Source organism: Phoenix dactylifera, chromosome 5, assembly GCF_051530095.1.
Source record: "Phoenix dactylifera cultivar Ajwa chromosome 5, Ajwa_hap1_PhDact_Kaust_v1.1, whole genome shotgun sequence".
Taxonomy (NCBI): Eukaryota; Viridiplantae; Streptophyta; class Magnoliopsida; order Arecales; family Arecaceae; genus Phoenix; species Phoenix dactylifera.
Window position 1 is genome coordinate 5,186,745 of NC_143194.1, and position 12,145 is coordinate 5,198,889.

At 37.9% G+C, this 12,145-nt stretch overlaps 1 long non-coding RNA gene across 1 annotated transcript; it reads right to left on the reverse strand.

Annotated features, from left to right (window-relative positions):
* Positions 1-1,351: 1,351 nt before the first annotated feature.
* LOC148703331 (uncharacterized) lies at positions 1,352-5,538 on the reverse strand. The gene is made up of 2 exons (XR_015986919.1): positions 5,079-5,538; positions 1,352-4,666 (listed from the first exon to the last, which is right to left on the reverse strand). It is a non-coding gene; the product is annotated as an uncharacterized LOC148703331 (long non-coding RNA).
* Between the last annotated feature and the right edge of the window lie 6,607 nt (positions 5,539-12,145).

Genomic DNA, 12,145 nt, shown 5'->3' on the forward strand with positions numbered 1-12,145 from the left:
CAACTCTAACAGCCTGCAGTTGTGGCAACACCACGACCTGTGCCCCACTAGCATTGTACGCCTCCCACGCAAACTTGTTCACATGCCCTGACCGTATTACCGGCTGTTACCTAGCCATCATTGCACGCCATGTCAGATCAAGTCAGGACAAAATGAGCTCTCCTATATAAAGAAGTAGCCTGGGGGGACCTCAAGTACACAAGGCATACCACAGGCAATATTACTTAAGAGAGTCATCCTATGCTGAAATTCTCTCCTTTCCATATTATTGCCTCGTTATTTTGACTTGGGCATAGGAAAATTTTCCACCAGAAACTCTCCGGCAAACAGACTTTCTTGCAAGCTGTCTTCGGGGGAACCCAACACCCGACACCCCTATCAGCCTGCTCAGCTTGCCTCCAGCCAACCTCAAAATTGTCCAAATTATGCTCCGACCCTTGGTCCAGATTCCATGACAACAGTACCTATCTCATATCCCTTTCAAAAATATGCTTTGCAAAAATAGATAAGGCTCCAATACCAATAAACTAAATAGTGCAAATAACCAAGCAAGTTGCAGTGGTGGATGTAAACCTGTAACTTTGAATCTTTTCGAGCATGTACACCCACTTTTTGGTCCTGGACTTCGACGGATGAAGGACCTTTCAGATTAGTTGTAGTGCATTCATCAAATGAAAGCAAGGTTTCTAGACAAGAATGTATGGACTAATTTTGTACAATCTGATTTGAAGAGTTTACCTCAAAAAGATAAAAGAAGAAGAAGAAAAAGGTGGAAGATCTTAACGTAAACTCAGTATAATCGATACACAATTCAAGAACTACTAATGAATTGGAATAATCTGTGAGACATGATTCATTCGATAGGTCATAAACAATTTGGTTGTTTCGGTAATAGTTCCTTGAATCATTCATTCATTCTTTCAACATAAAAGCTTGTAAAAAATTAAATATTTTTGAAATTATTTAGAAAAAAATTGTCGACAGGCATCATTGAGCGAATGGACAGGTTGGCTTTTGTTGAGAGGTCTACTTGGAGCGACCTCTGACTTGACACTGTGACTCATATGGCTTAACTACCAGTGTGTCATGATCATCTCCTAGTCATCATTATTTTGATCATAGAGCTCAAGAATATTGAATACCAACACGGTGGCCATATAGAACCTCTAGAAAATTTTCATATATTCTCCTCCTTAGATACAATATATATCTGATAACGACCACAAATATATAAAGATTTAGAGCAAAGAGGTTTCTGAAAGCTGTCAAATTGTATATTATAATTGTCAACTTAAAACAAATTTTTTCAAAGAAAAAAGTATTCTTCTACTTCAAGGAAAGAGAATTCAGGTGAAGGAAATTATTGTCTGCATTCAGAACAATTTTTGCAATTATGACAAAAATATGATAATGACAATGATGACGATGATTATAACATACATAGATGCCAATTCAAGTCATGTTTCTATATATCACAGACCAACATTAATTGGGATACCACTTGCTCCCATTCTCTTGCAATGCATCTCAATTGATCAGAGGAAAGGCTACCCAATGAGGGAAGTTTAACATATTTGCAATCTTCATATCCAGCTCTTTTGGTGCAAGCTCCACTAGAAAAGCCATGGCCATGGCGAATCCAGTACTTAGCAATCTGACCATTTATAGGGATCTTCTTGGAAGTGTGGCATGGACGTACCATTGGGATATGCATGACAAGATGCGAGACATTGGCACATGAATGATGATTGTGGCTTGCTCTGATGGGGATGCTCTAATCAAGGCCACATATCTATGCTGTTCTCTCATCATGGTTGTCACGATCGAGTTTGGATCGATGTCTCATTAAAGGTAACAGTATCAGGGGACTGGGAGGTATAGTTCACTTTCAATCTCTAGTGCACACAGCATTAAAGAGGGGGAGAGAAAAAAGCTCGAGTGCTATGTTTGTTCTTCTTGTTATGAGAAGTCTAAATATATATATACTGAGTTATTTGATGGGTAGTGTAAGCGCATAAAGAAGGCAGTGCTTTTTGTTGTTAAGAAGGTATCTGTGAGGTGATAGAAAACATAATAACGGGACCAGATTACTCCGTCTCTAATGTTATATGCTTTCTTCGCTTCTCCTGAGGAAGATATTGGCCATTCGCATGGCAAGTCCTCATGCACGTCTTCTGTTTCACACTCTGGGATTGAAGTTTTGGGCTCGACAGTCATGTAGTGAACCACAAAGCTAGCCTTGTGATAATGGCTTGAGGAGACCACCTGGTCACAAAAATAAGGCTTGACATGCACCATAGGTTACACCTCTTAGAGGGAAAATTTCTATCCATGACATGCACCATAGGTAACACATCTTTGGACTCCTTTTTTTTTTCTGATGAAAAGGAAGGATGTTTCATCCTGTGTTTTATTGCGAAGAAGTTTAAATATGTTCATGTAGGCTCATTCCTTGGTGCTCATGTTGATTAAGAGGGCTTATCATTGTATAGTGAATTTCAGGAACCTAGAGACTCAGGACTTGTTTGGTTCATAGAAAAAGAAAGACGGAAAGTGTAGTCAACAAAAAAAAAAAAGAAATATATGAAAAAGCTACTTTTTCTCCTATTGAAAATTGAGAGTCTTTTATTTTCCAAAAATACTTTTTGGCTATTAAAATATATGGGTAACATCTTTTCTTTTATTAAAGGTATAATAGGTATTTCATACAACTTTTTGAAGAAAATAGATACTCAACAAAATATAAACCATTTCGGAATATGTCACTTTCTCATGATCAACCAAACATGCTTAAATTATTTTTTCAGACATCGCATTTCTAGAAATTTTTTCAGAAAAAATATTTCAATAAGAAAAAAATTTATTTATGAGCTGCTAAGAAGGCGGCCCAACCAGCAGTACTGTTTGCCTCCCGATGGAATAGGTGGCCCGAAACGAGCCACACCTTTTTATTAGCTAGTATATATCACGGAGCAACGACTACCTGCCATTATTGCTATATCGGCATTAAAACCACTCGATCACTGTAGCCGAGTCTCTGAATGTAGCCTGCACTTATAATTATAAGCCTCTGTACATCTTCTTCTTTAAAACTTCTCCCGTTAAGATCTTATTATGGTATGCCAGCCAGTTGAAGATTTTTATTTTCTTGGAGCTGTAACTTTTCCATACGGTTTTTGCGAAGGAGGAGATAATCCTTGTGTGGCTAAGGAAGCTATAGCTACTTCTAACTGAGAATTTCCTTTAGGGGCACCATCTCCATTCGATCTTGTTATCATCATTTGACATTAGTGCTAGAAACTCAGATTCTCCCCTTGGCCTCAAGGTGTAGAAATTTGAACTCCTCTCTAACTGAAGTTTAATGTGTTAGCCAGCGAAGTATGAGGTTTTTCGGAGAAAATGAAGAGAGTTGGGAAAAGTTCTTTGAGGGTTTCTTACCGATACATGAATCATGCCAAAATGCGATTTCTTTGCCATTACACAGGCTTAGAGATATACTCCAAAAGAACTAAGATTTAGTTTAGAAAATATATTACCGGAGATGTGACATGTACCTGAGACTGTTGCTGGGAGCTTGGCCGTGTGTCTTGTTTTTGAAGTATTCTGTTCACTAATTGTCTCGAGGGTCTTTGAGGCTCCTGGTAGTATCTCCACCACCACTTCGTTAGTAGATAATGGATTAAGAAGGTGAAATTAGTAAAGTTACGGCGGTATGTTAAAATTAGTGAAGTTGATTTTTTTGGAATAGTCTTGATATATATTAATCTAGATTCATGCAAGGATCATTAATATATTCATGTACTTATCCATCTTTATATCTTTCAATAATGTCTCTTTATTTTCCTATACAGCCTTAATTACATGTAATTAATGTGAATGCATGTACTAGAAGTCTTCATAAAGTCTATAAAATACTTTTCTATCAGTTGTATTTGGGAACACAACCACAAGTTGATTGTTCTCCATCTGTGTATTGAGTTGCTTCGCTTAATTATTCACTCTTATTCTTCTTGGGACTCCTTTGCGTGTAGTTTGCCTTTTTTGTTCACATTGTGGTTGGCGATCTTGGGATAGTGTGACTTTGGTTGCACTATCATTTCCTACACGGTATCATAGCTACAAGGTTGGTAGCTGGTATGTGACAAGATCTCCGGGTGAAGAAAATCAGCTGGTGCTCTAAGATGGATTTGAATGGTCATATCAGTGAACTTTGTGGGGAATTGCTAAACCAGTCTAATTATAGAGTATGGAGAACATGTATAAAGTCTTATCTTATTGGTGAAAACTTGCAGGAGGTTGTGGGTGGAGTTGATACAATATCTCTAGAAAATAATGTACAAAATGCTAAAGCTCTCAGAAGATGGACGGAAAAAAAATGCTAAAGACATAATTTGTCTTGAAGTGGTCTATTTCTTTCGGTTTGTTTGATCATATTATACGATGTAATTCGGCAAGTAAAATATGGCAGACCCTTGACAAATTGTTCAACAAAAAGGATGTGGCTCGACTATAGATGTTAGAGAATGAGTTTGCAAATACAACACAGGGTTATCTCTCAATTACTCAATTCTTTCTGAAAATTAGAAATCTGTATTCAGAAATTTCTCTTTTGGATCTGGAGGAACTAATTTCTGAAGCACGATTGAAGCATCATATTGTTCGTGGCCTGAAACCAGAATATATTTCTTATGCTGCATCAATCCAAAGATAGGCTCAATATATAACAATCTTTGGAAGAGTTTTAGAATCTCTTATCCTCACGGGAATCCTTGGCAAAAATAAATAGCTAGTGTTTCAATAAAGTATAAAGAAGGAAGCGCTTTGCTCGCTAGAAAGAAAAATTTTGAAGAAAAAGAGAAGAAGAATGATTCAAGCATGAACATGATGCTGTAAATTCTTCAAATAAACGTAACAAGAAGACCTTTTAAGCGTTATCGGTATGGTAAACTTGGGCACATAAGAAGAAATTGTGATGTCAAGTTACAAAGAAAGGGAGGCTGTTCGAAATAGGAGAGAATTGAAGTGACTGCTTCAGCAGTCTAGCAAAAGAGAGGGAGGTTCTTGATGGTTGCACATACCTTAAACTTCGACTTGTGATGGATTCCACCCTTAAACTGATTCCAATGGTTTACGATGAGGGAGAATCCGTCTCCCCGGATATGCTCCTCCGCCATGAGGGAGTAAACTGTTTGGTTGTGGGGGCAAGAGACAGAGAATTCCCTTTACAAAAGCCTGTGAGTTGTCCACGAGTCCACCTTATTGACTTTGTGGGCAAGGGTGGTAGACACGTTGTCAACCTTGATCGGTCGATCATAAGTCTCCACAAAAGCGACATGATTGAGGTAGGAAGAAAATCCCAACCATCTCTGCCGAAACTGAGAGGAAGACTTTTGAAGATAGTGGGTGGTTTGGACTGTGAGTAGGACTATCGGTGTCTTGGTGTTGCATGGTGAGGGGATGGACTTTGTTCGGTGAGAGGATTTCTACCAGTGCACAGATGACCCGCATCTATGGGCTGAATGACCAAACTGATAGCATTTTGTAAGGATCCGTATGGACGTGTATTTAGTCCCACATCAATTATTCGCTGGATAGATTTTGGGTATTTATATAAGATCAAGAAACTAAAATAATATCTTCCGACTAGCCATTTTGGGTGAAGTCCTGAGTTATTACACATTTAAAGCATTTTATTAGGTTCTGTCAGTTCTGCATAAAATGGTTAGTATCTCCACGCCTGGAACATGTGTTGCTCATGGTGGTTGGATAGGTCGTGTGTCAAATATGGCAAAGAATGAATGGGTCGAATTGCCTAGGGTTTTATTATGATTACTTTCAGGAACTAGGGTGGGAATGAGGCGGTGTCAAGTCAGCATGGGGGTTAGATCTTCCATGCATGACTGCTTCCATGAAAGACTTGGGAGGATGGTTTAGTTCAACCTTTCTTCTCCAACCATTTCCCGACAACTTCACCCTTGATGCTAAAGCTGATCATGGATCAGGCTTTGTCTAGTCCAATCTTTCTTCTCCAACTACCTTCTGAAGCCTGATAAAAAATGAATAGAGTTCAAACTTTAGGCCCGACCCATAATGACTTTGATTGGAAATAGTTTTCTGTCCGAAAAAAAATCAGGCAGAGCAACAGAAGACATAGTTGATGTAGTAGTCGAGATCTACCTCCTCAATATTTTTAGCTTTTTCTAAAAGCTTTCTACTAATAAAGTCTATTTTAAAAAAGAGAGTCATATTAAGATTAAGAAGAGAAATCCAATTCAAATTGTGTAAGGGCGGACATCACAATTATAAATAGAGGCTATATATCTTATTTTTTTAATTTTAATGAAATAAAAAGGAATTTAAGTCCTACTTTTTAAATTTTTGTATCTTCTTCTAGTTATTCTTCGAGAGAATGGTCTGAGAAATAGCCCACCCTGCTAACTGCTGCGTCGGACGGCATGGGTACTTTTGCTTTCGGCAAGGAACCCAGAGCCGTTCCTCGCTCGTAAGATGTACCGTTCGCCGGCATCCTTCTTCCTCTTTCTTTGGAAAAATTCTTCTCTCCATCCTCCTATTGTTCCTCACATTCTGTTCACTTAACCGTTGCTCTCATCTTCCTCCACGGTCGCCTACAGTAGCAGAACTCTTGTCGGACTTTGTTTTTCTTTCTTTTTCTTTTTTTTTTGATAAACATCTTTGGACTACGTTTTGCAATTCAGTATTGCAATCTGTTAATGCGTTCATCATACTAACCTAACATTGAAATTATAGGAGGCTCCTTTTCACTCTTTGATCCAAGTAGGATATCCAAACTAATAGAAAGCTTGGATTTCCTTATAGTTTCAGCTGTTGATGGCTCAATCTGCTGAAAGTATTTTAGTTTAGTTAGTTAATTGGTAGATTTCCATGGGACATCATGTGGTGCTTCTTATTCATGTCCACCCTACAAGGAAAACAATATTATCATAATCTTGTGATTGGATTCCTCAATCATTTGACTTTAATAATTGTGATGCCCTACATCGTACTGAGAAAGCAATAAATGGTACCTTCTTACCCAATATTTGTTGAAGCGAAGGCTGTTCTCTCACCACTTAAAAGTGGTGGAATAAGAATCAAATCCATTTTTTCCTCAAGTTAATAATAAGTGCCATCATCTTGTTTGTCTTTTTCCTCTTCTTTTTTGTTTTTGATAAAGAAGAAGTATATCCATTTTTCTCCATTTTTTATTAACATTTTTCTTTTGGTAAAGAAATATTATTGTTCCAACTTCCAAATCTATCGTATGCCACTAAACTTTTTCCTTTGTTTTTCTTTCTTTATGATCTTAATAGTAGATATAATATTATCCTTTTTCATCCACTAGAGACTTCAAAGGAAAATTCTATGCATGTTCTTAATATCATTTTGAGAACAAAACAAGTCAAAATTATTTGCAGAAGACCTAATTGGCTTATTTGACCTAGTTTACTGGATCAAATCCTAAGCTTTGGCGAGTCAAGTATCTAATTAGTGGAGCATCAATTACAGTAATTCTTGTGCAAAACATATATACCAATGGAACCAAAAGAGCTCATCAATAATCATAGTGCACTGCAAATGATTCGAGCAAGATATAATCAAAGATCAGGCTAATTACAAGGGAACAAAAGAGGGAGAAGAACACAAAAGGATGGCTTAAGGTGGGAAGAGTGACCCTCTTCCTGCCATTCTTATCCAATGGTTGCTTTCATAACCAGTTTAATATAATGCCTTGAGAATGAACCTAAGTCTACTTTGACCCAATTGATAGCCTAAATGAGCCTTAAAATTATATGTTGACCAGATCAGATCGGCAAAAAAAAAAAGAAGCCTAGAACCAACTGGAAGAAGAATAAAAGGAATTAAGACTCTGTATGATGATTGCAGGATAAACCAAAGTGGTGAAATAAGGAGACACTTGCCAAATGAATTCACCTGTTGAAGAATAACTTTATTTTGGTTGCTGCAGTACCCCTTGGATTCTAACAACTTTATTTCATTACAGGAGGTGAAATAAATGAGTTATTCCCTTTTTACCACTTATTCCCTATTCAGCATTTAGCACCATCTTACAATCAAACAGCATTTCCAAATATCCTGCAATCATTATAAAAAGTAACAAGTTCTGCAACCAAATAATTTTTAGATTTACTCCAAAAATAAGAGAATCTTGGATGGATGTCAAGGAATAGCTCCAATTCCCCTTCCTGTCCCACCATTTAATTCAATAAACTATCTACATAACAGCATGGGATGGGATCCCTGATATGGGACGTTAGCTTCACACAAACCTTCCTATTAAAAAACATTTTAAAAATTGTATGCAGGATAGCTACATTTTAAAATATCTACATTTTCTTTTAATGGATTTTTTTAAAAATTGTGTACTTAGGCTTTTATGCATGTAATATTGTTTTCTTATTTTAAGTTTTCACAAAGTTCTTTATTAATCTTAAGTTAGTTATGCTGCATTTGGATGCAAGATAGCTAACTAAAAGGTGGTTAACCTTATATTTGGGTATCCATAAATTATCACTTTATTCCAAGATTAATTATCTTTTGTGTCATTGGATTTTGAGGGTTAGAGCAATTATTTAAAGAAAAATATGAAAAAGTTTGAGAGAGGAGAAACATGAGAGAGAGATAGAAATCTTTGCGCGTAAAATTACTTTTACCGAGCTACATTATTTTCTAGAGTGCTACTACCAACCACCTAGTACCATACATTTTTCTGTTGAATTTACCAATCCCTAAAGACTCATTTGGTTCACGAGAAGAAGAGAGAGAAAAGTATGCTCAATGGAAAAATAGAAATTTTCACAAAAAAATGGTAAATTTGCTTTCTCATAGAAGTAAGATTTCTATATTTTATGGAAAAAATCCAATTTCCACCGGTTAAAAATTGAGATTTTTTTTTTAAAAATGCCCTTAAGCATTTAGATAGAATGAAGTAACATATTTTCCTTAATTAAGAGTATAATAAGTATTTTACATAACTTTTTAGAAAAATAGATGCTCAATAAAATATAAGCCATCTGAAATATGTTACTTTCCCATAGTTAATCAATTATACAAAAACTATTTTTTCAGGCATCATATATTAAGAAAAACTATTTCAGTGAAGAAAAATTTTTTCTACGATTAAAACAAATTCTAAAGGCATACGAGATTGGTGTAGTAACTGGGATCGGGTGGGTGATAGACAAGCCCAATGTACGAACCAAGGTTTATCTAACATTCAAACACGACCTAAATATGAAGAATATAATAACATTCATATAGTCTTTTATTTATTTATTTATTTATTTTGGTCAGACAGCATCTCAACCCGACTTTGATTGTAGAGGTTTTGACCTGTCGATTAATGGTGTGGTACGTGGAATTTTTAAATACGAAGTAATTTCATTCACACGTGCACTTGAACACTTACCTCTCAGATTCTCCATTATTTCCAAACTAGCTGGCCTCCTTTGTTTCTTTCTGTTGTGGGATGGGTTCTCGAATTTAGTCCCACATCGCCGGATCGCAAAAAGTTCTGTGCCTTATAATGAGGAAGCCAAAATCTTTCCTTTCGAGATGCCTTTTGGGGCAAAATTGTGAGGGAGGGCTTGTGGCTCCTGTCAAAAAAAGGGCAGTATCTACGCGGACCCCCGCAGGCTACGATCCACGAACCCGAAAGGTCTGTGCATGAGGAGGCCAAAACCTTTCCTCTCGAGACGCCTTTTGGGGCAAAACCGTGAAGGGGGGCTGGTGGCTCCTGTCAAAAAAGGGGCAGTACCTACGCGGACCCCCGCAGGCTACGATCCACGAATCCTCCAGAGCGGACAATACCTCGGGACGGATGCAGTCGTTTTCTCTGTCCAGATGGTAGGGACTGTTGCCGGGGCGAAACCCTGCAACAGATGGCACTAGAAGGAAGGCCCCGCCCACGCACAGACCTTCCCGCTGGGGGGGCTGTGTTGTGGGATAGGTTCTCGAATTTAGTCCCACATCGCCGGATAGCGGAAAGGTCTGTGCCTTATAATGAGGAGGCCAAAATCTTTCCTCTCGAGGCGCCTTTTGGGGCAAAACCGTGAGAGGGGCTGGTGGCTTCTGTCAAAAAAGGGGCAGGACCTACGCGGACCCCGCAGGCTACGATCCACGAACCTCCCAGAACGGACAATACCTCAGAAGGAACGCAATTGCTTTCTCTGTCCAGGCGGTGGGGCTGTTGCCGGGGCGAAACCCCACAACACTTCCTCTCAATTTCTTCGCACCATCGATGGTTTCATCCGGTTTTGTTCTACCAACCCCGAGTCTCTGGGTGGCCACCGGCTAATCATTGAGGTTCCAACTCCTGAAATCATTTAAAACTGGAATTATTGGGTAACTCTCTATTTCCTCAACCATTGGTGCAACATTTTGTATAATATCGTACGTAGGTCTCAGATGTTTGAAGAAAAAAGTGGTTGCATTCTGCTGTCATTAACATTGGAACGAGAATCATTAACATGGAGAAAAAAAAAATATAGAACTAGTTGTCCCCCACCTTTTGTGAATGATTGCAAATGGTTTGTAGTGTGTGCGTGTGTGTGTGTCTATATATTGTACACCAATTCACTGTATCAGTCCTCAACATCACCACACACATCATCCGTTTTTTCATGTCTTATTTAACTTTGTATCATGCCCATTTTGCTGCCATGCCAATTTTACCAAGCAAAACAATTTAAGCAGCACGGCCACCCACATGATCTGCTTTTTTTTCTTGTCGCGCAATACAGGAATCGAGTCGGTGGACCTGCATACACCTTCTAAGGGCCGTCGAAGTCCCAACCTAAATCCTAGTTTGTAAGTCTGTTGAAAAGTAGACCCATAAAGATCCTTTAATCTTTCTATGGGATTCGGGCTCTAAGAACTCATTTGGTTTGCAAAAAAAAAATTTTCTCACTTGAATAAAGATAATTCCTAAAACTATGATGCCTAGAAAAATAATTTTAGCATATTTGGTTGATCATGAAAAAGTGGCACTTTTCATAGTAGCATATATTTGATTGAGTATATTTTTCTAAAAAAATTCTATGAAATACCTATTGCACCCTTAATATAGGAAAAGACCTTGTCCATTAATTTTTATAGCTTAAGAATACTTTTAGAAAAAAAGAGACCCCACAACCAGTGAGAAAGTAGCTTTTTCATATCCTCCATGAGTTTTTCTTTCCCATGAAGTATCAAAATCTTAGTCGCATGAGAATGCTACTTTCCTATCTCTTTTATCTGAAAAAACTCCGACCAAATAAGAGCCATTTTTTTGTTTTATCGCTGACCACAATTTTTCTCCTTTTTCTGCACACCAAATGAGTTCTAAGTGTCCGATCGATATGCACTATGCTCAAATAGGCTGCTCAATCCATAAATTCAACAAGAACTTCAGCTCAATCTTGTTGGATTATCGAAATAGATCTTGGAACCGGAAACTGCAAAGAGAAAGGGTGCTGACCACTGGGCTAAGGTTCAATTTGCCCAAACTGTATCCTAGTTAAAAGGAACTGAAAGTATCATCTACCTCAAATGCAAGTTTAATTATCCTGAAAAGCTGATAAGCTTTCCATAGTTCTGGTGCTTAAAATAATGCATTAGTTTGATAACCACCTCTTAACCAGGCTAGATCCTCTTGGGTTTTGACTCTAGGGCATAGGCTTCTTCGCTAGCTACGTTGTTGCTTTGCTGATTTTATGGTATCTAGCTGGTTGAACTTTTTCCGGTTTCTTGCTCCTAGAACCTGTTCTTCATTTCATCTTCTCTATGAGAAGGAACTGGATATGCTTTCCCATCCCTTCTACTTTGTAGAAGGCCAGGCTTCAATCCTGGAATTATCTCAGGTGGGCTACACCCTGAGTTTCCAATGCAACAAGACCATCTGATAATAACTCTACCAAATGATTAAGTCATAGGGTAACACTCATCCAAACAATAACCTATTAACAGGTAATCTAAAGCAGCTACCATACCACTGGCTTCACAGAGTGTAGAATTAGATCCAGAAATCATCAAAGAATGCCTGAACAAGCATCACACTGTAGCTTTTCACAATCCTCGAATATGATTACTTTTGAGCAAGCAATTAAGCAGTCTGCAAGATCCTCTG